Raw genomic sequence first — 27,219 nt, 5'->3', positions numbered from 1 at the left:
AGCTGTGTAAGTTTTTAGGTTCAGATATTTTTATTAATATCAGTAACATAAACAAACTGCGTTGTTAGCATGCTGTCATTAGTATGTTAAACTGTCATGATCCTGCAACATCATGTCTGCAGAAATATTTATTTGCATCCAGCAAACATAAGGAATGACATTCAGAAAAGGCAAGAACAGTGCATGACAGATGTTTACTTTAAAACAAGAATGAGCTGCAAGTGATTATGTGAAATGAATGACAAATAAAGTTTTATCTTATTCATTTTTTTGTCAAGTGACAGAAAAGGACACAATATCAACTTATTTTGGTTTTATGAAAAGGAAATCATGGAAGTAAGTTTTTAGACTTAGAAGGAATGGAAGTGAATTACATTGTAATTTGCTGTAGGGTCATTAAACTGAAGGGTGTCTGTTTGCAGGTGATGCATTTAACTTTCTCACAAATCTACTTCTTCAAAGTGGGCTGTGTGGAGCTGTGTATTAATGTCATGCAGTCTATTTGCATTCTTTATTTCTGCTTATCTCAAAGTTTGGTTTACGTACTTCAAAGTTATTTGAAGTGAGGCTGGACTTAATATATTGTAGCAGATTGCTATACTTCCCTTCAGGAAAAATGCAGATGGTTTATTTTGATTGTAATCTACTTCTGAAGAGAGTATCAGTATATTTAAAAACAACTACCTAAAATGCACTTCACAGTTTCAGTAGCATCATTTTGGTTCACTACTTCTCCGCTGTCAGCAAAGACTAACAAGCCTCCCTTGTGTTAGAAAAATATATGGGTAGCAAGATTTAAATCATTACCCAAAATACCCTAGGCTGAAATGTAAAATTAAAGAATTAAAATCTCTTGTGTGATGCATATTAGAGTCTTCAAGTCGAGAAACATATGAAGTTATTTCAAATGTCTTAATTTGGTTGATGGCTGGAGGAAATAATATTATAATTTTATTCTCCTGCATACCTATTTAAAAAATCAAAATCATACTGAAATGTACAATAAAATAGGTGCAATTGATATTACAGTCCTAACATTAACAAACATGGCATGTTTTAGGCATGCTTCATGAAACTGAATATAAAAATTGTGATTTTGAGGATTTAGTATTGGAAATGCAGTGTTCTGTGATCAATAAGTTGTCTTTTGTTATAAATTGCCTCAGAGAGACCTCCTTCTTTGTGGAGTAAGCTATTCTTCTTTACTACTTAAGTCATTTATTGAAGAACTGTTTTTTATGATAGCTACTTAAATAGATTGAGGTACTTCTTGGTACGCATATATATGCGTGTTTGGCAAACAAAACATAAGAATTACGAGAATGTTCCCATTAGCACTTTCATAGAAACCAATTCTTTTGAAACATTATAGAAATCAGTCGCTTTCAATTTATTAGGTGTAAGTTCACTTTAAAGCACATTTGGATTTGGCAGCTTCAGCAGAACTCTAAAATGATGAGAAACAAAAAAGAGAGCACTATTTGCACCCAGAGGAGGTAATGAGAAAGGGACATAATGATCTGCTCTGACTTCTGCTGTTTTTTTGTACATTTGCTGTTCCACCTGGTTGGCAGTTGGACAAAACAGGCAGGTGAAAGGAAGGATAAAGTTAAATTAAGTATAGCGTCTTAAGGATGTGAGCGCGTATTTGCCACTTCAGTTATGGGGATGCTTACAGTACAGCAGAGAGAAAACACAAGGATTTGACCCTTTCCCTTTCAGTGTGCTGCTCTTAGAGCAAAGCAGTAAAGCTCTCTGACCTAGTATGATGTTAAATTAATTTTGTATTGGCAATTGCATTGCAAGGTAGCTTCATCATTAGTGGCTAGAAAAGGAGACTGGAATCCAGCTGAAATCTAGTCATGGGCTGTTTATGATCACATAAAATGAAAAGAAGGATATGTCTAAAGTTGGACAGGTTAAAAAAATTAAAATAAAAATGTGGGAGCCTTTTAATTTCCAGAGAAAGAAATGGGCTTTCATCCCTGTAAGCTGTCTGTTCAAAAGGAGAGAGCATGAAGGAAAAGCTGGAAAGGATGCATCGTGGTAGCAAAGCTACCAGCCAGGACAGAGAATACCCCTTGCTGCATAACGCCTGCTGCACAGTGAAGCATGTGTTAACCTTTATCTTAAAAAAAAAAAAAAAAGTCCCTCAGTTTGCTTGTATCAACATTTTACTTATAAATCTTAACTATGTCACCCCTGAGTTTTCTTTTGATGGGGAGAGGCAAAGACTATCCTCCCTTTTCAATCTGTTCATTGAGTGCCATTGCGGAGCCTTCCTGCCCCTCCTTGAGTCCCTGGTGACAGCCTCAGCTGCTTACAGGGAAGTGTTTTGTGCAGCAATGTGCTTGGAGTTTGTTTTCTTTTGAAGTTACAGCACTAATCTCATCTGTATCTAATTGTTAAAATATTAAGTCTTCAAAGATTTCCTTTGTAAACAAAAGATTGTCATAACAATTTAAGCAGAATCAGATGTATAAACTGAAGAGTGGAACCCTCAATGCAGTTTGCAAATTAAGCTTTGTACAAAAGGATACAATATAGTTATAATTCAAGCCTGCTTAATGGACTGAATAATCTAAAATATTTTAATGAAATTAAAATAATAGCTTTTCCTAATTAAGACTTACCTGAACAAATAATCTTTTAATCTGGTACCTGTGTGCATCAACCTTAATATCCAGTGTCTTAAATTTTCTTATATATTTCTTTGGGATGTATGATGCTTTAGATCTGTTTCACACTGCAGGACAGAATGTAAAATGGCTGCTAAACCTATTAACTACTGTGTAGGTAAATTCGGGAAAGTAAGAATTGCTTTACTGAAACTTAAAAGCATATGTAGCTTTGAAAATAATTGTGTTGCCCTGGGAAGTAAAATAATTGACAGATCATGCATTTTTCATTCCTGAAGGTGTTTTGTTTAGGAATAAATCTTAATTATACATGTTAAATTCTTTTATATGATAATAAGGTACAATTTTTACCAGTCCATCAGTATACTAACTAAAAAGTGAAAATACGATATTTCAAATTGATAGGATTTGAACAGTGTTCTTGAAAAGAGACTGCAGAGAGAGAAAATATTATGTATTACGTATCTTCCAACTGGTCATTTGTAAACAGACTAATACTGATAGCCATTGCTTGAAATCTAAAAATGTGTTAATTTAAATTAAAAATTCAGGTACAATTTTAGTAGCAAGATCATGAACTTTAGGAAAAAAGCCATGAGGATTGACTTAATTTTTCAAATCAAGTCTTGGTCTTTCTATGAGATACTTATTGCCAGATTCAAACGCCAAAGTAGACAAGATGTATTGAATGGTCTGTGTCTGGGTTAACGAGGAAATATAATGCTTTTTGAGAGGCAAGTGATCAATAAAGGTGTATAATCTTCATGACTCGTGAACCACCATCTGGAGGCTCTTATCTCCTTTTATTGACTGTACCAGCAGCATAGACAGATAGCTTTTAGTTTATGTGGTTAAGATGAAACTCCCTCGTTCTGAATATTTTTTTTTTTCATTTTAAGTTTTGTATTTGTTTGTTTCTTTCATTTAACATAAAAGAAATTCTACTGGATCACTGTAGCGAAGTGACACACCTATACGTATTTACATCAGCCATAGCTGATGATGTGACATACTGTCATCCAGAGGTCATCCTGTAGTGGAAGGAATTGCCTTCCAAGGGGTTTTAGAATTGCTCTATGTTAGGAAAACCAGCTTCTGTACAGCAAAGCTATTGAAATATTCAGCATGTTTCTTTAACTTCAAAGAGTTATTCTTTTTCCTCTTTGAGTTGCAATCCTTCCCCTTCATGAAAAGAATTGCTTTAGTATGTCATGTGTGACCTAAATCTTTTGAAACTTAAAAAGAAACAAAACAAAACAAACAATAAAAACAAACAGACAAGCAAACAAACAAACAAAAACACTGAATTGGCTTTATTTTACAAGTATTTTCCTTTTGTTCAGGATAGAAATTTATGATATCCTGTTTTGTACATCTTTCTCTCTCTTTAATTACTTAAATTAATGATACAAAAATACTCTTGAGAAATGGGTGAATATAAAATGGATAAACTCAGTGGCAAACCATGTAGGAAAAATAATCTTTTTGTTTATTCAAAATAAAATATGTCAACAATGTTAATTTAAAGCCTACCAGATAAATTATGAAAGCAAAAAGTCCAACTAGATTTTCATTAGTCCTGTTTTCCAAAATATTACCCATCAAATATTATTTTGGAATGATTCTATTGGATTGGCAGTGTAGGAAATTTTAAGACTGGACTTTGTATATGAGTGTCATTGTAGTGTGTCATTGAATTCCTGAGTAGTGGTAAGCGAACTTCAAGAAATCAGACTCCATTTCTGCAGATTTCCAGTGTGGGCAGTAGTAGCAGCCTCCATCACAGACAATTTACAATAGAGAGTTTATTAATTTTGGATTGCTTCTTTGGGGTTATTTCTTGGATATGCTGCAGATATCTGGTACAACCCAGCGCAATACTGAAGGTCAACAATACTTTGTGCAGTATTGGTCGTTAGTGGCCTTGGCTAGCACTTACAGAATCATTACTACTTCCTAGACAAAAGCCCTATTTCTCTCACTGGTCGTGGCATTGATAGAAGGGGGAACTGAATAATGTAGTGCTTTGTAAATGATATTTGTTCTCCTGAAGCTTCAGAAACATGGCAAGCACTTTCTTTGCCATGCCCCATTCTGAAAACTTTAGCTGTTGTCTTTCCTCCATGAAAACAGAAAAAAACAAACAAACAAACAAACAAAAAAAAAAACACCAACCACTGCATTCATTTCACTAAGAATTGAATTGTCTAAGGAGTAAGGGTTTTGAGCTTCTCTTTCAAGAAATCAGAAATTCACTTCTGGGTTCACAGCTGTGGTCATGACATAGGTAATTATGATGTCAAATTGCTATCAACACTTTTCAAGCTGCAACTTCTTATAAATATCTAACCAAAGGGAGCTCAGATTGTTTTGTTGATGGTCTTTTTGCAAAGTGAGTGTTCTTCATAAAGCTGGCTTTGAAGTGTGTCTTTTGCTTTTCCAGCCTCTGTCCCCACCCTGCCTGTATAGTAGGTACCATTAGAGGAAGAAGCATAATGACATATATCCAAATATTCATTTAAGCCTTGAAAGGAACTTCTGTAAAATGTACTAGAAAAGTTTAGTGACTACCCTGTACTACACAGCTAACCAGGCTGCCTCCCATCAGTCCCCTGCTTGAGGAAAATACACAGAGGATATGAAGTATCTTTTCTTCATCTCTGTCAGCTGTGATGTTTTAGGACAATGTCTTAAAAACAAAGATTAATTATCAGTGCAATGAAGAGATTTCACTCATATAGTACAGCACAGAAAAAAAGGACAATGTAAAGGTAATGTAAAATAATTCCTATATTTGAGAGGAGATTAATTAGGAACTCTACCTCAATTTTTAGGAGATTTTGCCATCCATTTGTGTTACTGGTTGCTGAGAAAACACCTTGTTGTTAAAATGACAGTTCATGTTTTTTTGAGGTAATAGTTCCTGGTGTCTCGGTTGCATTTTTCTAGGTAATAGCCCATTATAAATCCTAGGAAAGGTGAACCCAACTTAAGTATGCCACAACTGGATTTGTAGGATTTTTATTTTAACGTGTGAGCCCAGGCATCAGGAAACAAATAAGCTCTAAAAAGGAAAAAGCAAGAAAATTTAGTAGAAATAAGTAAGATCATTTTCATTTTTAAAAATGAGAACTGTAATCACTCTGGTAATTTTACTATTGCTTGCACCGTGAAGGTCACAACACTAAATAAAATAGTTTTCAGAGGACAGTGTTAGGATTTTACATGTTTGCTGTTGATCTTTTAGGCAAACAGAAATACACCTGACTGATCTTAAAAACAAATGAATCTTCCCCAGTGGTTTCCTATGTCATCTCCAAATATATTTCAAAAAAAAAAAAAAAGTTTCAAAAAAAACTGTTTGCAACAGTGTGCCATAATGTAGAGGTTATGCCATATGTGTGGTCAGGTCTTCCTGAACGGTACATGATTAGATTCAAAATCTGGATGCTTAAATTGTAGACTGTAGATTTAGCAAATTGAAAAAATGAAATTCTCTTTTCATTTGACCCTGTAGAATTCCCTCAGGAGAAATTTGTAGATTAATATATATGTCAAAGAAAGCCTTCACTCTTTAAGGAAACTCAATTAGACACAAATCGTACTGTGTTTCTGTGTCTTTTTCTGTTCCTGGTAGAATAAAAGCCAGTCTGTTGAACCACTATGATTTTAGAAGATGTGTGTGTATTTTTGCTGTGACAGTCTCATGAGTATATCATGGGTCTGTGATATAATTAATTAGCCTAACATTTATTATACGTATTTTAGTACTTGGCTCCCCTAAAAAAGATGGAGCAGCTCCTACACTGGGCCCCCCGTGTAGTTGGCTTTCTTGTGGGTCTCCAGTGCATACAAGCAGGACTATTTGCCATTAAAAACTTCCCAAAAAAGATTGTTAGCACACTCTAAATTTTCTTTACAGTTAGCCAGAGAGTATTCAGAATGACTTAGTACTTTCCTGAGCAATTTTTCAAAAGGAACATATGTGAAAAGGGCAGCCAGAAAGCGAGATGTTGGCCTGGCTGAATCCAGAGCAGGAGGCTCCTAAAGGCACAGCAGAGAAGTGACTTCATCATGAAGAACAGGCAAACTGTGTTGCTAATTACGTACCAAAGGAAAATTACCATGTGTCTCCTTAACACCTTCTAAGTTCTTCTAAAGAAAACTCCCGAGGCTCTGCATACAAGATATTAAAAGGATACTGAAGAGAACACTATTCCCAAGAGCATATGTTCCATGACAAGTATAGTGTCACATATGCCTATGGGGCTGCCTTGGCTCTTAGTATGCCAGGAAAAAGAAGCAGCACGCAACATCCTTATCCAATTCAGCCAGGATGCTCTGAAATGATTTTGTATGGATGAAAAGAATGCAAGTATTTCTGTTGTCTCTGTTTTTGGCACGGAAGCAACAGATTATTTTAGTGGAATATTCTCGGCCCTTTGTTGCAGAGGAGGTTGGCCAGGTACAGAGAGAGCCCTAGGAGTCCCTGCAATTCTGGCAGCAGCTCAGTGACCTAAAAACCCAGCAGAGGTGGTGTGGTTCTCTCAGCTTCATGCTCTAGCTATTGCCAGATATTGCACATAGCCAAACGGTCACTCAAGAACAATTTGATTAATTTAAATCAATTACAAAAATCATTCTGGTAACTTCCATTTGCCCTCAGGCTATGAAAATCCTGGTGTGGCCTGGAGGTATTGATGTTGTCAAGGTACAATTGGGATGAATGAGGGAATTTAACCTGCAATATATGAATGTGCAAATTTTTAGCCAGATAAATGAGATAGAAGAAAACCTATATTAAATACTAGATAAAGGAGTGCTATATTATGTCAGAAAAGATATTTATCAGCCTAGTACTTCAGAATAGTTCTTTGTAGTAGCAAAAAAGTACTGTTTTTCTCTCTGCTGTACTTTCTAAGTTCTCTAATAAATATTTAGTTTCCAATTTGTAACAAAGTCTGTGTGCCAATTCCATCAAGACTTTGTGCAAATCCTAGGAATCAATTGGCTTCATATTATGATTTCAGTAAAATTTCATGAAGCTGATAGCTGAGGCACTACAGAAATATGTAGCAGTAACTACTGAATACAAATAAATAAATGAATGTGTGGTAGGTATGTAGTGAGATTTAGTACTTGTAGGATCAGTGTGCTTTACACATTGTTTCACTTTATATGCTCAGATTCCTTTAATTTTGCACCAGTTGAACAAGCATAAGGCTTTTTTTTTTTTTTGTTACTGAGTATGTATATATATTTTTATTGTTAATTGGCTTCTTTTTGGCAAACACAAAATAATGTGTTGGATGAGAACACAAGGAATCATTCATATATTTCCTGAAAGTTAACGTATATTAATATTTCTCCATGAAGTTGTTCTGTCTGCTGTTTTTCTCTAAAGTTTAGAAAGATCATAGGAAAAAAAAAAAATCACTGATAAAGCAAGGATTTTTTAAAGCCAAATTTTTGCCAGAGTTTTAATTTCTCTGGTTAAACAGGGATTTCTTAAAGGAAAGGCATTATCTCCATTATTTCTGAGTTACTACTAATTTAAAATACACCCTTCATTAATGGGTTCTTCTTTCTACTGCTAGTTTTTTTCCTCTGATATTTTTATAAAAGCCTTCTGTATTCCCATTTGGATGGCGTTACTTCACAATGCTTCTTCTCAGGCCTTATCTCTCTCCTGCAAGACTCAGCTGAAGCCATCTTATTTAATTGGTTTCCTCCCCTTTTTCATTTTACAAGAAAGGACATCTTTAACCTTCGAACTTTAAAATCACACTGGTCATTTCTTTCTTCTTGCATTCTTCTTCTGAAGCAGTATTGAATTCCATTATACCTCGCGGGGTGTCTTTTAGGTTTAACCAGCTTTCCTGTACTCTGGTAGTGTTTTTTTTTTCCTTTTTTTTTTGTATGTTTTTGTTTATTTGTTTGTTTTTGAAGATTTTTTTTCCTGCTCCTTTCATTAAGATGTTTATTCTTATATTCACCATTGCTGTTTTTTTTTCCCTTTTTATAAAAGAAAGGAATATTAATCTTATTAATAATAAAGGTAGTCCCACCTTTCTGAAGGATAGATTATACTTCAAAATAAACTCTGATTTGCCTTGATATATATTTGATTGCATGAGTTACCCAGTAGTTAGCTAGTGCTTTCTTTTACGTATTCCCATAGTCATCACCTCATTTTAAATTTATCACCACTGCATTTTTCATGGTAGGATTATAGCTCAGAGATGGTACTATTCTGAAATTGAAGTTCACTGTTTCATCCCTCACTTTCTTCAGTAAATATGAGAATGTATTTTTGATGTCCAGTTACATGTATGAAACTTGTATTCAGCCTTATGCAATTGCCCTTCCTTTTTAGGTTTGATTTCATGGTCTCATGTTTGTCCAGTGTACTGGTTTCAACAGCGTTGTATTTTTTCCAGCTTCTCTTTCAACCTCTTATGCTGGGCTTGCCACACTCACATTCATTCTGGTATGCTTACTTGTGTAATACTGCACTCTGTGCTGAACACTGGCTGGGAGTTTGAAGACAGGACAAATAGGCAAAAATAAGAAAAAGTAATAGAAAGCTGTTGCCAGTATTCAGTTTGGAAAGAAGCCTTTTACATCCTGATGAATGCTACTGATGTGGAACATTCAAATAAATTACTTCAGCTTTGCAATGTGGATGGTAACAAATGAGACAGCCAAGAAGGCTGAGACATGGGAGGAGGACAACATCTCCTAAACTGCCAGGGGTTTTGTTAATTGCAACAGGCTTCAAGTGTTTTTGCTTTCAAGTTGTTTGCAGTTATGTTTGTATTTCATCTCTGACTTGCTAGTCTGCTCTCCAGCTTAAGTGTTGCCATCATCTATTAGTATAGAAAGAGGGAAAGGATTTATTTTTAATGAACGGCTATTTTTGTTTGTTTTTCAAATGTTGAAGCCATTTGAGGCCATCTCCAGCTTTATGTTAGTGACCTACTGGGAATGGTGGTTAGTGACAATCCTGGGAGTCTAACTGGAGTAAGTCATAGGCTAGAGGAGATGTACACTCTTACATCTTTCTGAAGCTTTCAAGCTGATGAAGGATTCTTTTATTTTCCTTTGTTTATTTTTTCATTAATTTTGGTTTGGTTTTCATCTTTTCTTATGTAGCTTCAGCCAAGAAGTAGCCCTGCTTTTTGGTCCATTCTGGCTTTAACTCAAGATGACATTTACGGGAGATGAGAATGCTTCAGGATCCTGGGGATGGATCCATGGTGATTGGCTGCTGTTCTGGCAGTGATTTATTAAAGCAGCTCCCCTTATCACCCTGACTGAGATTTTGGCATAAACCCAGCTATCCAGAGGTCTTATTACCTTCTCAGCAGAAGTTTGCTGAGTCATAGACTTTGACATTCAAGTTCAAAGCTTAAGAACGATTTCATTTTTTAATATAAAAATGTGATAGGTTCCAAATAAACTGTGTACCTTCCTCGTAGCTACCAGCCATTTTGGATGCATGTTTCCCCTTGTGTAATTTAAATGACAAGTTAACTTTGCTTTCTCAGGGAAAAAAAAAAAAAATAAATAAATATATATATATATATATATATATATATATATATATGTATGTTTTGCAGTGTTTTTACAAAATGGTGAACACTCCTGGGTTTAAGACATATTCTTTGTGTAGGTGCTTTGGGCCTTAATAAATAGGAGACCTTCTAACAGAATAATCAGAGAACAAGGCAAGAAAATTACTGTGATGTGGGTTGTCTTTGCCTCTGCATAAAAAGAACATCTTTCCACTGTTTAGCTAATACAAAATAGCAAACATTCATCTGTCTTTCAGCCCATAATTATACGAAACACAATACAGAATTGATGGAATTGGTATTAAGTAGGTATGCTCTATTTCACGCTACCTTGGTTTAATTGCTTTACCTATAAATAAATAATAAAACATAAAAACGAACATTAACTCCCAATTGAACAGACAAGTTGGGCAAAAGTCTGAAGTTCCTTGCTTAATACTATGTCACTTATTTTTTTTAATTTTCTCAATACAGAAAATTTGCAGGGACTGATTTTTGGAAAAAAATATTTTTTCCAAGGAGGGACAAAGAAATTGATATCTTTTTGTAGTAGGCAAATTTGCAGTAGATGAAATCTTGTTTTGTTTTGTTTTGTTTTGTTTTTTACCGTGTCCCATCCCTAAACCATACAAGGTTTGAATTAACTTAAATATTATTTTTCTGTTCTGCAGAAAGCCTATCTTGGTAAGTCACCTGTTGGAATGCTCTTATATGCCAGTGGGACTGCTGGGAGGTGCCAGGATAGGTAGAACATATTTTTCCAAGAAGATCACAGATATCTGCCTGTGTATATCCTGCCTGCATGAGTCTGTCCAAGTGGTGGGAGTGTGAACACACATACAGACACGTATGTTAGTGCCTCTGTAGAGTATACAGGCATGTTGTTAGTGGTGGAAACCATGGTGCTTCAAAAGCTGCGCTACCTCTTTGTGCTGTCACCATCTGTGCAGGTTCCATGTTCAAAGCTGTTTGACTTTGAATGTCACCTAGTAATATCGTGGGAGTTAAAAGCTAAGAGGATGTGACCTTAAATGGTTGGCACATGCTAAGTTTTTAGCTCTTAGAAGATAGAGCATAAGAAGGGTCTTAGGAAGCTAACAGATAAAGGATGACACTATGAGCCAAGGGCACAAAAACACAGTGAAAACATTTTCATAGTGAGTCCACATAGGGTAAAATTATGAAAACATTTTGTGAATATTCATCAGGCTCCAGAAGCTGTTTAGATTACTACAGTCTGTTGAAATAGATAATTAAAAATTTACCCCGACAGTGTAGTTCAGAACTCCTATTTATTTACTAATTTTTGCTTGACAGTGTGGTGCTGTATGTCATAACTATTTGACATTATCTTACTGTATACATCAGAAGTAGAAATGGAAAAAATCTGCACAGTTTCTTTTCCTTTTTTTACAGTGACAAAAGAAGGAAATATTCTATTACTATACTCCATGTCATCAACGTTTTTAGGAATTATCCACTATTTAATTATTTAGTTTTATTATTTTTGTCTTCACTTACGTTTATTGATACTCCAAGCATCCCATTACTATGAGATGTTCCTTATTCTGGAGTTAGGAAAATAGAGGGAACAGATTATTTTTGTTGGTTTGATTATTTTTTATCATCAGATGATTATATCTTCTGGTTTCTAGACTAGTTACCCACTCTTTTAGTCTCTCAGTGTTAAGTTTTCCAAAACCTTATATCAACTTTTGCCTCAGAAGCACCCATATATTTGCTGTGCTTTATTTCTGCACTGGGAAAATGTATTCTTCCTATTAACTGTGATAAATCTGCCCTTTGCATCTGTTTCTCATGATATTGATTAGCTTCTGGCTGGCTTTTCATCTGCTGCTTTGCTCTGTTCTGCATCTGGTTACTACAGACTCTTCTATGATCACCCTGATTGTTTTCTCATCCTGTCCTGTCCTAAATGCCATGGAAATTGTAAACTTCCTGAGGCAAAGACTTATTTGCATCTTGCTCCACTGCACAGTATGTTCAAAGTATTTTATTATTTCTCAGAGATACCAATAATCAATGTTATGGTAATCACCCAAAGCAACCTTCACAAAATTAACTTTACATCCATTGTTCAAATTCAAAACCATCACCAAATGCTATTCCTCGATGATTCAGTCACACTCTTCTTTCAGAATACTGTTCTTTTCCCAACAGAATTCCTCCTTGAAATATCCTACTTAAAATATGAATGAATAAAACAATGTGAAAAAGTTAATTGAGGTGTTTTGTACAGAGAAGGTGGGGCTGTGAAATTAAAGATTTGGATTGGAAAGCACCTTTGTTGTCCATCTGTACATCTAGTGTAATTCTGAACTGTTGCTGGATAGTGATTTCTGGCTGTCTGTTCTTACCTTGAATATTTTATTTCCCCGAGTGACAATTTTATGGTCTTCCATAGCAGATTGCTTGGAAATTGCCTTTTCTTACTGGGTAGGGTTTTTATAGAGATTTTCTCAAATGCAGTAATATAAAAATAAATAAATAAATAATAAAAACAGTAGATAGTAGAACGGAGGAAAAGTAAAGAAATACAAGTGAGATAGCTATCAAGAAACTAAAAAACTAAAAAGAAAAATAATTCTTGAACTGGGAGTCAAAGGAAACAAGTAGGTAGTCTGAATTCGATGAAACCAATAATAAAAAAATTACCATAGAAAAAGAAAAGTGATAGATTTCATAATCTTTCTAAAACTGAATTATAAAAGATGCTTCTCTTATAGCAATGTTTGTGTCCATTTTGATAAAGCATTCCACTAATCTTCTGTAAGGCAGCAGTTAGGCTATCAATATACAGTTAGTACTTAGTAACAGTGACAGGTAGAAATGTTCTTTGATACCTTTATAATGTGAAGTATAAAGCATCCAAGCATTTTAAAATGAAAAGCAAGGAGAAAACTTTCAAATAGTGCTCAGTTAATTCTGGAAGGTAGGAAGGCAGTATCAGGTGATTAGAGAAGTTAAATGCAGAACTATGCCATGAGAATAGGATTCATGGGGAATTCAGAAGTTATTCCTTAGTAATCCTCATGCTATATATATATATATATATATATATATATATTCAACTGAAATGAAATTCACCTATTTCAACATTCTTTTTGGCACGTAAAAGAAGAGGAAATGGCAGAACTGCAGTATTCTGAAGGGATTGTTCTCATTGATAATGTTTTTAATATCCATATTACTATTAATATGTCATTAAGTTAATGGAAATGTTATTAATGAAAAATGTTCACTGTATTAGCAGAAAATGTTTAAGAATGTGTTCATCCATCAAATATCTGAACATCAAATTATATGAGAGCAATTCACAGTAAACTGACTTGAAAATAATGAAATTCAAGTTCAGTAAAATAATTCAACCTAAATTAAAACAAGATAAATTTTCAGGGTGCTGTTTTCAGATTCCATTTTTCTGCAGGCATATTCTTGAAAATAACTGCCACCACTTCTTTAAAATCTTTCCTCTTAATCAATATTTTTTACAGCAATTGAGATTAGGTTATTCATTGTAGTGACAACAATGTCAATGAACTCATTTGGCCTTAATGATTTGGTTCTTGCAGCAGCTACTAATTCTGCTTACTACGAGACCAAAGGTTTTTGTACAGTGGTTGCTGAGATGGCTGACAGGGTGGATTAGTGCTGCTGAGCCCTGTAGGAAAAGGTCACTGCAGCAGTACACAGGGGAGGTTTGTCACTGGGAGAGGTGAAACCTACAAAGAGAGGCTTGGACTTGAGCAAGCTAGTCATTGGCAGGTATAAGTAGGATTTTCTTATTGTGTCCTGCTTATCTTTGCCTACCAACACTGCGCTGGGCTTCTAATCACGATTGCCAGGCAGCTGTCACCTCTGCAGGGCTGTCAGCTCCTCTCCTGCCTGCTCCCTGTGTTATTTGTTGGTAATGTTTCCAAAAGGAAAATCTTGAGCAAACATGGCACTGCTGGTTTAGAAGGTGAAACTGGAAGACCTTTATCTACTGACAGAGGTTTTTACGCTATGGAAAGCTCCTTTAGGTCTTTATTCTGTTTTTAAATTTGCATGCAGTATTCTGCACGTATCTGTATCTCACTGAGAAATCCTGTTCAATCCAAGTAAATTTTGCATCTTGTTTAAATGGGAGTAATTGCTTTCAGTTGTGAATTATTGCGTGCTGGGGTGCAAGTTCTCTAAAGATTCATAGAAAAATGTAGCATATAGTGGTCTTGAGACAATTTCGCTTACTTGCAGTAGGTAATACTGGCTATGAAATATTGCTTGCCTGCAAAATGATGGCTCAGCAGTTCATACTGAAATGTCACGCCATTTCAAAGATTTATCTTTCACAGTGCTACATGCTGAAAAATCACTAGGCTGTATATTGAACCCTATATATACGATATTTTATGTAAATGGCAGTGCATGAGAAAGTAACTGTTTACAAAATGGCAACTAAATTGTAAGAAGTAAGAAGTGATTGACAGCTTCTTATTTACATTTTACAATACCAAGTCTACCAAGCCTCATCCACAGCTGCATTAAGGGTGCTAGCGGAATTTGGTAAACTGGTAGTCTGGATCCACTTATTATGAGTAACTTTATTTAATACTGTGCTAGGTTCTTCTGTCCGGGTTATATTTTTCTTACACCAACTTCATGCTATGTTATCTTTTCTATCATTGAGGAAGTCCAGAATTTGGATTTTTCACTAGTTCTGTATACTGCTGTATTACTGCAGTACTTTGTAATGTGAAATAGAAACTTTCTTAACAGGTTGGAGAGTAACTGGCGTTTGTTACAGATGTTTCTCCCAGTCCCAAACCTAAACTTTAGGGTAAAGAGTGCCCCCACACCTGTTTAAGACATGTATCTGAAACATCATTGATTTTAATGGCATTGCAAATACATATGACACATATGTAGTTTGCAGATTGTAACAGGAGTCCTCAGGACTTATACACAGCTTCTGAATCAATTTAACTATATGCTCAGTTTAGGAACTGGTCTATTTAAGCATTTTGGTGGATCCACATATATTTCACTACAGAACAATACTGCTTATTTCAGGTGGGAAGATCCAGTTTCGAAAAGGTAATCCAGTGTTTATACCTGTTGTTTGTCAACCAATTTTTTTGCAAGGAGCACTTAATAGTTATTACAAAAGATAAAGAAAACCAAATGACTTGTTTGAAGAGCTGGGAGGCAACGATTTTAGGTTTGGGATATGAATATTCATCAGATCTAGCTCACCTAAAATCATCAAGCACAACCTTTCTATGGGTAAAGCTGTCAAGTTTGATGTACTGTGCATGCATAACCTGACTTAGAAATTATTAACTTTGAGATGGAAGAATCTTTTCAAGCAGCATTAAGCAGAACATTTTACCAGTTTCCCATTATTATATTTTTTTCCCCAGTATTTGTAAAGTTCATTGATTTCAGAGAAATGAAAAGCAGCAGTGTGTAAAAGAGAGAGACAGTACTCTGGAGTAAAGCAACTCCTCCTCCTCCAAACTTCAGAAATAAAAAGAAAAAAAAAATGCATTCAGCTAATGTAAAGGGGTAAATTCATCTGTCTGTTGTGTGGGAGTACTAGATAGAAGTAAAAGCAATAGAAGTCCTTCCTGCTTTCCCTGCTCAGCTGCATTATTTGCTATAATTTTAGGCAGGCTGTCTCTCAACAGATGGAAGGGTGTGCAGTATCTTGGGAAAATCAGATCATTTAATCATGTCCTTAACTGCCTAGATGTCACATTTTTAAGCACCTATGCTTGAGAACTTTGGTCTCTACCCAAATTCTACACATCATAAAGAAAAGCAATGCCACATAACATCATCTAATTTGTTTTTTTGAATCACTCAGAAGTAAATGCTGAAAACACTATAAGTTATGGTTTAATAATAATGGAAATCTCCTTTCTCCAAGGGAAAGTCCTAGGACAATCCTAATCCTAGGATTAGGTCTAGGAGGTCTAGGGTAATTTATACCTCAGAATATGATGTTTCCTATGCTTATTCTAATATAAAAATATTCCCTGTATTGTTACAAATCCCTAATTCCTTTAAAAACACTAGGTAGGCTCTGGCATTTAATTGTGCACAACTTTATGAACTATGTTTCTTTTCTGTCTGTTGTTGCTTTTTAATTTCATACTTATTTTGTCAAGCCAGTTTATATCTCAATTTGTTTCATTTCTTCCCAAAGAGATTTGTGCTTTTGCAAGTCCTCCCAAGCAAAGGATTTTAAAAGAAATGAGTTTCAGCAACAGTACTATAAATAAAATAGTGAAGATTTCCTTCAGACAAACTCTGGTAGAAATTTGTCTATCACACAAACAAATAAACAAAAAGTCAGCCAAAAAGATGCGTTAGGAAAAACTAAATTGAAGTACTTGGTAAGATAAAAGAATGCAAAATAGAGAATCAAGTATCTCTAGATGTCAGATTGTTATTTATTTATTTATTTACAAGCAAATGTCTGTCTTGACTTCTACTAGCAGATTATTTTGGTAGTGGAAGGAAAGAAAGACGCAACAAGATGGACTCATGCTGCACAATCTAGGGAAGAACCTTTAATAGCTTGTTTATTTTACATGGTTGCACACTCCAAAATTCCCAAGTGTAAGCCATCACATTTGACAGATTTGAGTATGACCAGAGGCCTGAACCAGAAGCCTGTCATGTTCAACAATGCCAAATGCTTTTAATAGCAATGTTGCAGCAAAAGAGCAGAGGCCAAGCAGCATCTTGGTCTCAGGAGGCTCCAAGACATTGCTGTGTTACAGGCAAACCATGGCCAACTGCAAGCCATATCTTAATACAAGGAGGGACAAAGCAACTTTACATTTCTTCAAAGAAAAAGCTTGAATAAGTGAATTTAAAAAGCAATAGGGTGTTGGAGTCTGCCTTTTTGTCATAAGAAGCAGGAATACCATGATGTTTTTTGCACATACCTGTAGCAGTCGACTTTCTCTTTTCTGTATGTGGAAGCAGCTGCTGACATCTTCACCTTGTAAAAGTCTATTTGAAGGCTCCTGCAACTGGCTTTGGATTTAGGCTTTGGTTTAGGACCATCTTGTCTTATTCTTCACAAGCACTAATTATGGTGAAGTTTTGGCTCAACACCTATGTTTCTGAAGAAAGAACCTGAGGCCAAAAGCAAGCATATACTTACTCCAGTGCATGAATCAAGCCCATCAGCAGGGGAAAATCACCAGTACCAAGCGAGGGAAAAGACACATACCATGCCTAACTGGTGAATTTAGAGTATTCTGTAGCTACTTTGCTTTGGAGAAGTATGTATACATTCTCTCCAGTCTCCAGTTTTTACATAGTTATAGAAAATAAATCCTTAACTCATTTTTATGACCAGGTTTGTAACAGTCACCTGTGTCCAAATTTCTCATGATCAGAAAATTAGAATGGGGTTACTTGAGTACTACCTGATGTTCACAGCAAATCATTCAAACTGCTCTGCTAGATGCAATGGAAACATTAAGAGGTGCCAACTGAAAAGCAGAGCTTTGAAGGAAGGATGAGAGAGCAAGTGTCTTTATTAAGCTGGTGAGCTAGCAAAAAGTGGAGGAAGGTCAGAGGTCTGACTCTGTTCTGTTTTTCTGCTTCTTTGGAAAGAGTCACAAAACATCAAGATTGAAGAACTGCCTCCATGATACTGCTGTGCCTTTGCAGTGACTGAACCTGACTGAACTTTGCAGTGACTGAATGTAGTCAAGAAAAGGGAGCAGTGTTTTTGGCAAGGGTCTCTTCTGGACGAGGGAAAATGGTAGTCTTGGTTTATTTGTTAACAATTAAATACTTGAATAAAAATAACTCCTCTCATAATTATTCCTATCTCTCATATTTTTAAGAAAATACATTAGCACAATGGTTGTGACTGTTACCAAATATAAGGTTAGGTGTCTCTTTATCCCTTACTGTATTCCTTCAAAACCATTTTGTGCCATTTTGTGATGTGTTTATCCCAGTCAACCTGTACCTTTCCTGGGTGTTAAAATTTTAGAGCCTACACTTGAAATTTAATACTTCTTATAAGGGAAAAAAACAGTTGCTAATATACACAATGATTATCTCTAGAAGAGCTGTGATCAGTAGCAGTACATACTGTATATGCTGGGGATTTTAAGAAATAAGTTTCCAGCCTTCTATAAACTTTTCTCTCTATTGCAGTAGCCTCTGCCCTTTAATATCCCCTGCCTCTGAAAATTTCATCTGGTCTGACAGAGAGCACAGATTGTCTGAAATCTGGGTTCAATAGGAGAGAACAGGTCAAATACAGGTGAAAAATAAGCATACAAAGTACTTGTGTGAAGACACTGCTCTTTCTCTGCTAGAGTTACATGGGAGACACTCATTGCTTCGGGCCATATGCCACTGTCTGTAGTGCCCTTTGTCTCTTCTGTCTGTGCCTAGGGTAGAGACAGCATGGCAATTTGATTCTCCAAATTTCTCTGCTCCTTGCTAATGTAAAGAGCTCTGACCTTTGCAGGTAACATCCATCCTGTTTTTGTGCAGGATGTGAGTGTTGGCATCCCTCTTCACTGCAATACATCATATTTCCACAATCTTCTGCTGTCTGGTCTTTTTGATGTCTTTCTTGCATTCTAATTATTTCTGCAGCATCACAAAGTATTTTCATTCTCAGTTCTCTTAGCAGGAGGTAAAGAGGATGCTAGTCCTTTTTATTCTGTTTCCAGCAGAACTGCAGGCTTTATGCCCATCCATTATTTTTTTTTCTCTTTTTCAGATGGAAAAACTGCACTGAAAACTCTGTGTGCATTGGTTTGTTGGCTTTTTTTTTGTTTTTTTCCTGATAATTTTAGACTCACTTCTCCACTTTCATAGCTTTCCTGGACTTATTTGGGCTTTTTTTAGGGTGGTAACAATGCACAGGAATCTTCCTTTTTTTATTACTAAAGTTATTTACGGGTTCACACAATCACAAGGATAAGTTGCACTGATGTGTCTTGATTGCAACCCCTGTAATTTCAACCACAATGTTGTTATCAGTTTGGAGAGAGTTTTAACCTGGCTCTAATGTGATCTGTCCTACACAGCGAAGTGAGCTGGCTGGAGGAGACCAGCCAGCAGTTACCCTGCAGGTAACTCTGTCCTGGGCAAGATGAGGTAGGCGTGGCACATATGGTCTAGTGGGTTGACAAGGTACGTCAAGTGCCAAAGTCTCTTCCATTCACTGTCTGCATCTGCTGCTACCATTTACACAGCTGCCCATGCCACCACATATACAGCTATGGTGAGCTGTGGAGGGCCAGGCAGAAGGCTTTTATCACCACTTCTCATTTTCTTCCATCACCAAATCCACTTTTTGCCCCTTGGTGCTGATCACAGTGCACATCCTAGTCACTCCAGTATCCCTGAGAAATGTCTACAATCAAATTAATTAAACACTTGGTAGATCCTGACACATTAGGGAAGTAAATATTCTCAAGCAGTAATTTAATAATAATAATGTATTATGACATACCTACAGGAGTATCATTAATTATTTTTCTCCTGTTGAAGATTCTTAGAAGGCAGAGACTGAGAGGGGTCCCCTTTTTAAAACCAGCAATCCAAACCATGCTGATGAGCTGTGTCAAGAGTACTGTGAAATCATGAGTACCATTTTTCTCTTTCAGTCTATCTGGCAATAACAGTAATTTTGGTACTTTGTCCATGTGAAAGACGGAACTCATAGTGAGATGCATTAGTGCATCACCTTTTCGGCTGAAAGAAGGAGGAGGGAGTGATGGCTTTTAATGGGCTGTTTCTTTGAACTTCAGGTTGAAAACAACCAAGAGAAATATTCTGTTATCCAGAAGCAGGACTTTAACCTTCCGAAGTGTTTGGGTTCTTATTTTTTAAATGGAAATTTTTTACAGTACAGAATACAGAAATGCCTTCAGGAAACATCTGCCACTGTACTACATGACACTGTAACTAGAAAGAATGCAGAAAAGTTTAGGATTCATGAAATACCACAAACAATTACTGTTGGTTGCCCTTCTATATAGATTTCATCAAAAACTGCCCTTTCCTGTTAAGGGAACTTTTGGTATTTTGGCTCTTGTTTTACATTAAATTGAGTGTCTTTTGTTTTGTTTGTTTGTTTGGTTTGCTTTTAAATTGTTGAAAGATACATCGAAATATGTTTGATTTAAGAAAAAAAAAAATCTTTTTAAAGTTTTATTTCAAGCATTTGTTCTTATGTTCTACATTATTTTCATATCTATACTTTTTTTTCCTAAGACTAGTATATGGTAAAATATTTCACTGAAGATGAATTTAGAAAAGGGTGGTTTTGTTCAGTGTTCAGTGAAGTTTTCCATAATGATTTGGAACATCAGTAAGATAAATTGAAATGTCTGAAATCTAAGATATGATAAGAATTTTTGCAGTCTCCTACTATACCTGTTTTCTCAGTGAAAAAGATGTACAATTTCTGACTAATATAATGTAAGTACAGAGTGAAATTTCAAAATGAGTTTCTGAATCAAAATTGAGCTAATCTGGCTTTTTAAAATATTGTGAAATGTTTCTATTTCTATTAGCATAGCAGTACTTTATCAAATATGTTTTGATTAGAAATTTCTAAATATCTAAATACACCAGTGATATTTTGCCCTGTCAAATTCCAGAAGCCTGGTATGCAGTTAACTTTCTCTCTTCTCCAGACTCCTAAAAATTGGATAGAGATTAGGTTGAATCCTGAGGTAACTGTTCCATAAATGAGCTCCCTCTAATCTCATTGGCAAGATGATAAGCACATGACACAGGAACTTTTTAAGAGGTTAAAAGACCAACAAATATTGGGTATCACTCACATATGTAAAAAAAATATGTATGCTTGGAAATTTTCAGAGATATAATTGATCCCAACTGTAATCTCAGAGCAGAAAAGATATTATGGATCAATGGCTGCTGTTAACGGTCATGTGAAAGGTGACAATATAACACGAGGCACAACTAAATAATATTTAAAATCGATGCAAAAGTCTGGCATATGACAGAATTAAAGATAACATTAAACTCTTCAAATAAAATTTATCTAAAGCTAACCAATTTCAATAACCTGTATGCCCTAAGAGCTCTTTACTGCAGAGAGAGAAAATCTTAAACAATTGGGGAATGGAAACAATATCAAATAAATGCTGAGATGACTGAATATCTGCAAACAAGAATCTTACTTCTGGAATCTATGTTTTCTGAACACAGCAGCCTGACCTTCATGGAGGAAAAAGAGGCTAGAAAGAAATAAAAATCATGAGAAAAAAAACACTCCAAATCTCAAAAATGAGTAAAAATGTTCCATGAAACAGTTTATTAAAAAGAGAATTAACAAAAAGGAAATGCCTACACAGGATTGATATGTCTATATATATATATATATATATATATATATGTATATATATGTATATATATATATGTGTTTGTATATATATATATAAATTATATATAAATATAAATATATATCTTATATATTATATATATTATATAAATAATATATTAATATATAAATATATATTTATATAAATAAAAATTATATATAATTATTTATTATAATTTTAATTATTATATGTATTAATTATATATAGATTTATTTTTTTTTTCTGGGAACAGCAAATTTTAAGCAGTCTGGTTTTCCTTGTGTGAAGAATCATGCACATCTGGTATAATTAATTCACACTGCACATTTCCTCTTAGAGAGCCTTTTACTCTCTGTCTTCATATGGCTGCCTGTTTTCATGTGAATTACAAACTACAGTGATTTTGAGCTGTTATGTTTTCTGCAAAGTTTAATTAAAATCAGCCGGCAGTTATGACCAGCCAGCAGTGATGAGCAAGGGCCTGAAGACCAGATGTGCACAGAACATGAACATTTAAGTCTTTGTTGCTAAAATGCTAAAAATCAGGTTATGCAGAAAGAAGAGAAAGTCCATTTCTCCTTCATACAGTAATCTGGGTCTTTACTCAGCAAAACCCAGGAAAAGAGCAACAAGTATGAGACGGGCTTGACAAACAAAAACAGGAAAAGAAACAGATTTGTGTTTGGCTTTCCTTGTTGTTTGTTAGGCAGATTGTTGTCATAATTCTGGCTATAAGCATGTAAGCCCATTAGGCTTCAGATAATAGGCTTACCCTCTTATCTGAAAACATTTGTGTGGATCAAAAGCCCCTTTAGGCGTCAACCTAGAAGCTTTTCCCACAGTTACAATTTGTTGCTTAACTCAACAAGCCAACACCCTTTCAAAATGTCACTGTAGGGGGAAATCACATTGAATGTAGGAAGGTGCCCATTGCTTCCAACTTTCCAGGTAAAATTCACCCCATGCTTTCAGAAGTGCTGCATTTCCAACTGTGCTTTCCTCATGCCAGTAGGAAAGCAGACTACCAGGGAGTGCTGCACAGAGGTGACAAAGGGAGATGTCCAGCACTAAGATGTTACTTAAAAGAAAGAAATTACAAACAAAATGTAATGCTTGTCATCCTCTGCAAAGAACTATGTGGGGTAAAAAATGCCTGTCCCAATCCAGAAATAATTCACAACCTTGATTTGCCCCAACAGCAAATCTGCATAAAACTGCTGTTTTTAAGTGTTGATATTTCATGGAGTTTTATGGGATGAATATCATGACAAAAATAAACAGATATTTATGTCTCGTCATTCTGCTAACATAGTTACGTGTGTTTTTTCTTCAGATTGAATTTAGTCAATTATTAACAAGAAAAATAAATCCCTCCATTCTGCACATAAGCAAAACCAGGATAGATAGTTCTAGCAGATACTTCTAACAGATAGTTCTAAGAGATAAACATGATAGACTATGCACAGAGAGGAGGTTACTGGTAAATCAGGACTTTAACATCAGCCAAATAATTACTGGGAAGAGTAAATCCTCTGAACAATTATCAGTAGGATCTGTTTGGTTTGCTCATGTACTTTAAAGACGAGGTTCAGTAAAGATATTTGATTTTTTTCTCAGTAGTTTCTTTCCTACCCAGCTGAACCTGTGACTGGCAGTTTACAAAGGTGAATGGCAAATTGGGCGTGTCTCAGGGTGTTTAAGGTTTCAATATGATTTTCCTTCACATACTAATATGGATCCCATGAGATATTTCTTTATGCTTGTGGGATTTCATTTGTCTTAATTTTTGGGGGGGATGCAAAGTGACCATATACAAAGTGAAGAATGACATTTTTACTTCTTGACTAGGTAGCAAGGAATAAAGTTGCTTTTATATTTTCTGAAGAACCACAAAGACACTGTAAATTGTTTATTTATGTCCATTCAACTGATGTTAATTAACTTGTCTGAATCTGCATTTTAAAAATTTAAATATATCTTGGATCCAAACAGTGTATTAAAAGCACAACAAACAGCAGTGGAAAGATAAAACCATCAAAAGCTTTTCTCCCTTCATTTGTTATGATATTGTCAACAGTTCTTGTTAGAATTATTTCCTTACATCTTGCTTCGGCCCTATATTACTATTTTCCATAAGCTGTTTGAAATGTAATTAAAAATGGATGCTGTTTATCTGCCCCATGAAAACAAAAAAGGAAAAAAAAAAAAAAAGACTGTACAGTCCAGGAAAAAAAATATCTTTTTCTTTTTTTTAAAGTTGGATATTTATTATTTTATTGCAGTAATACTTGCCTAAATTCCATTTTGCAAAGTTCCTTTGTTGATACATTCTGTTATGAATTTGGAACTAGTTAATGATTTTCTGCTGTCCCTATCATGTCATATTAAGCATTGTATTCAGAAATAAGTACAAACCATCAATGTTTCTGGCACTTATTCAGGTCCTAAGTTGTGGGTTCTACAAGGTATATATAATTATCCTGAGAAATATAAATCTTCCATCAATTCATTTTTCTTCCTGCAGGCTTTAAAACCAAATTAGTTCTTATAGCACTTATTAAATGCTTGGAAGAAGAAATATGGAAATACACTGACCTTGCAAAAAAAATGCATTTCGCTCTAATTGTGCTCTTGGGCTATGGTGGGATAGAATTTTCTGACTGTATCTTCTAGAAGTTTTTTGAACGTGAAATAAAAATCCTCCCAAAGTGATGCTGCATGAAAGCAGATCCATAAATGCATTTTTATTCTTTCTAATTGTAAACAATTTTCCTTAGAATATGCTAAATAAATGCATTTTGAAAGGAACATGACACTATTTTCTATCACTGAACCCAAAGTAATTCAGGATTAATGCTTCAGTGGTTACCATGTTTGGATATGGCAGGTAATGCATTACACTTGCTGAGGAAAAGGCAATGAAGTATGAGTCCAACTGACTACATTTTTCCTTTTTTTTTTTTTTTTTTTTTTTTAGCTATGAAGATAGAATAGCTCTAATGAAATTTATAGCTCCAGTAAGTTTCTGGTTTGATTCAGGGCCTGGGTTTTTGCTCTGGCAGCCTGTGGCTTGAAACAAAGTATTGATTTTATGAACTCTGTGCCATCTTGAATCTGTCAGTGAAGGGTCAGTGTAGCTATTTTATGAATAATGAACAGCTGGGTTCACAGTAAAAGATTTAAAATGGATTAATTCATGATGAATTGAACTTTGAATGAGAAAGTTTGCCAGCTGATATATTGGCATGCTAGTGAGGAATTGCTTTGAGTAAAACAGTCCAATTATTTTCTTATCTTTTCTTCTTAATGAGCTAAGAGATCATTTCTGTTCTCAAAAGTCTATTAAGGGAGTAGTTATAAAATCCTTATTTTAGGCTGAATCTTGCCTTACTCTCCTGAAATGGGTTGAAATATGGGCATCAGAAAGAATTATGGTTCATGGCAGCAGCCTGGACTGCATGTTAATATCCATTTTTTCTGGTATGTGGTAGAAAAGCAACATGCGCCTCCGTGTTGTGGAGGCTGATTTATGCATTTTTTTTCCCTGCTTTATGGATTTAAGTGTATGGCATGGGCTGGTGGTAAATGAGTTCTGTCTTCCTTTTGCAAGGTTGAACTTGTACAGGTAGGGTAGGGAAAGATGTACTAGGTTCAAGTTATTTTCTCTGGACATCTGAGTTAAGTCATATCATTCATATACTTTCAGACTTTTCTACTTACCCATTGGATGTATCTGACTAATTAGTGAAGTAAATGCCAACCTTTGATTCCTTAAGTCACATGCAATGTAGATACCTTGAGCATCAGTTACACAGATCTTCTTACACTATAGGTAGCCATTCGCCCCATAGGTGGCTAGATTTTGCCTTTTTTTGCCTTTTTTTTTTTTTTTTTTTTTTTTTTTTTTTTTAGGGCACTATTGTCTAATTTAAATAACTATCCAGTTTAAGTGAATGTGTCCTGATCCCAGATGCTGCAGTGGAACAGTGTACTAGCAGCCCATTTGGCAAGTACAGAAGTAGGCTATAGAAATGAAAGCAATTGTTCATAGTTCATATTTCATTTATCATACCTATGCTGTTTGTATGAATTATTGTGTAGAACCATCCAGTGGCTCTCAGAGAGAGGCATGGATACCTCCGTCATCTTAGGTTGCAGTCACTTAAATCAGTCGGCTGTGTGTAGCCAAAGAAAGGGTATAACACCTTACTGCTCACAGAAGCACAAAATCACAAGATGTCTGAGATTGGAAGTGTCCTCTGGAGGTAACTTGATCCAACCCCATGTGCAAGCAGGGCCACCTAAAGCAGGCTTACAGGATGCTGTCAAGGTGTCTTATGAAGATCTTCAAGGAAGAAGACTCCATAACTTCTCAGGACAACCTGTGCCAGTAATCTGGCACCTTCACGTAAAAAAATGCTTCCTGATATTGAGGGAACTTCTTGTGTTCCATTTTGTGCCCATTGTCTTTTGTCCTGTTGCTGAACACAGCTAAGAACCCAGATCTTTCCCCTTTTCACCCTTTATTCAGAAATCTATACACATTGGTAAGATGCCCCCTGAGCTTCCCTTTCTCCAGACTGAACAGTCCCAGCTCTCTCATCCTTTCCTTATAGGAGAGATGCTCCAGTCATAGTCTTTGGTGTCGTCCACTGGACTTTCCAGTAGATCTATGTCTCTCTTATACAGTGTTTTACTCTTTCATACTCTGTTGCTCATCCTCGATCTCTCTTAGTGGGGATTCATAGATCCTCAAACACACAAATGGAAACACTCTAAACTCAGGAGTTAAGTTTCCTTTTATTCCTGAGTTTTACCTTTCTATCACAATCTCAGATGTTTGATTTATCCTCTAAGATCATTTCCCCTAACTGAAGAAATACACATGGGCACGGTTTTACTTATACCCACTATGATAATGAACAATTTAGAAGTGTTTAAAGGCCTTCTGCCACATTTTGAAAGCGCAGAGTGGCTCTAAAGATCAAGTAGAGGTAGTTTTGCTAACTGTGTTTGTTCAGAGTCCCTGGATCCCATATCCATATATTATGGCCTCTACATAAGTCTCTGAGGTTATGTGAATTCCTCTTGCATTAGCAAGTGTGTGACTAAGGGTTTCTCATTCGTAAGGAAGACATGCCAGGATCTTAGGTCTAGTATTGTGCTCTAAAGTCCTTTATATGCAGTACAAAGCACGTGACTAATAAAGTGTTATTTTTAATTCAGAGTTACAAACCTCCCTAGAGAGAACATTTTTTTTGGCTTAAATGAATGCTTTAAGAGAAAGGGGGTTTGTTTTGCAGAGCTTTATTCGGCAAGCAGCACCTCCTGCGTCTGCTTGCAATAATCAGTAATGAACCAAAGAAAAAATGTGAGCAACTTGTCAAACTGTGCCAAAGGTGCACTGAAGCAACTAGACTTTCCTAGCAAACTTGATAGCACAATGATTGGAGTCTTTCTGCCTTCATATGTCTGATGATGTGCTTGTGAAAAGCTCTTTTATTTGCACACGAAGGCCACTTTGACTGGAGGCAATCTCAAACATTAATGAAATATGCCACTGTTGAAATAAATTCCAGGCATTGACTCAGCTTATCATTATGGTGGACTTCT

General features: G+C 35.5%; 1 protein-coding gene across 9 annotated transcripts in view; it reads left to right on the top strand.

Moving 5' to 3' along the window:
- Positions 1 to 27,219, top strand: part of NAV3 (neuron navigator 3) — a 271,226-nt gene that overhangs the window by 170,613 nt on the left and 73,394 nt on the right. The window lies entirely within an intron of this gene.

The sequence above is a fragment of the Anas acuta genome, chromosome 1 (assembly GCF_963932015.1).
Source record: "Anas acuta chromosome 1, bAnaAcu1.1, whole genome shotgun sequence".
NCBI classification, from domain to species: domain Eukaryota; kingdom Metazoa; phylum Chordata; class Aves; order Anseriformes; family Anatidae; genus Anas; species Anas acuta.
The sequence above is the reverse complement of the archived record's forward strand: the minus strand, read 5'-3'. Positions and strand labels throughout refer to the sequence as shown.